Source organism: Excalfactoria chinensis, chromosome 1 (assembly GCF_039878825.1).
Source record: "Excalfactoria chinensis isolate bCotChi1 chromosome 1, bCotChi1.hap2, whole genome shotgun sequence".
Taxonomy (NCBI): domain Eukaryota; kingdom Metazoa; phylum Chordata; class Aves; order Galliformes; family Phasianidae; genus Excalfactoria; species Excalfactoria chinensis.
The window spans coordinates 175,083,209-175,084,348 of record NC_092825.1 but is presented as its reverse complement, the minus strand read 5'-3'; the positions used below and the strand labels follow the sequence as shown (position 1 = coordinate 175,084,348).

The 1,140-nt window shown below is 44.4% G+C and overlaps 1 pseudogene; it reads right to left on the bottom strand.

Moving 5' to 3' along the window:
• Window positions 1–268: 268 nt before the first annotated feature.
• On the bottom strand, window positions 269–377 carry LOC140247505 (5S ribosomal RNA; annotated as a pseudogene).
• Between the last annotated feature and the right edge of the window lie 763 nt (window positions 378–1,140).

The following is a 1,140-nucleotide window of genomic DNA, read 5'->3' as shown; positions in this document are numbered from 1 at the left end:
TGCTGTCAATATTCTACATCATGACATCATGTGCGGTATGAACTGTTTTGGTGGTATAAGAAAGTGTAACAGAGGGTATGTGGAAGTGTAACAGAGGGTATGTGGAAGTGTAACAGAGGGTATGTGGAAGTGTAACAAAGGGTATGTGGAAGTGTAACAGAGGGTATGTGGAAGTGTAATAGAGGGTATGTGGAAGTGTAACAGAGGGTATGTGGAAGTGTAACAGAGGGTATGCGGAAGTGTGGAAGGTTCATGCTCCAGATCTGTGGAATGGCAGCACCCGGTATTCCCAGGAGGTCTCCCATCCAAGTACTAACCAGGCCCGACCCTGCTTAGCTTCCGAGATCAGACGAGATCGGGCGTTACCAGGTGCCATTCCACAGATCTGGAGCATGAACCTTCCACACTTCCGCATACCCTCTGTTACACTTCCACATACCCTCTGTTACACTTCCACATACCCTCTGTTACACTTCCACATACCCTTTGTTACACTTCCACATACCCTCTGTTACACTTCCACATACCCTCTGTTACACTTCCACATACCCTCTGTTACACTTTCTTATACCACCAAAACAGTTCATACCGCACATGATGTCATGATGTAGAATATTGACAGCACAAAACCATGACATGGTTGGACTAGCTGACCTTTTCCAACCTTCATCACTGGTGGTCTTTTCCAACCTTTATTATCCTGTGGTTCAGTGTTGAGATAAAGCCTCACTTTGCTGAACAGGTTCTCCTCATCCTTCCTCAAGCTCAGTTTGCCATAGCAGTGCATTGGTTTGAATCCATGATGTAGTCCTGAAGCAAATATCCAAATTTTCTCAATACACTTTTCACACAGTTCAAAGAGCAGTTTTAGTGTAGGCAGGATAGAAACTTGAAGAAGAAACCAAACCAGAACTCTTCCAGTTTTTCAGACTGGAAGAAGGAGACTGGATATAATGAAATTGTAGTGTAAGTTTAATGAAGCATTGTAACATGTGGCTAAGAGGTGTAGTAGAAGCTAAGACCCTGGGTGCACTCCTGGTCAGGCTGCACAGGGCTCTGAGCACCTTATCTAGCTGTAGGTGTCCCTGTTCATTACATGGAAATGGACTAGATGATCTTTAAGGGTTTCTTCCAACTCAA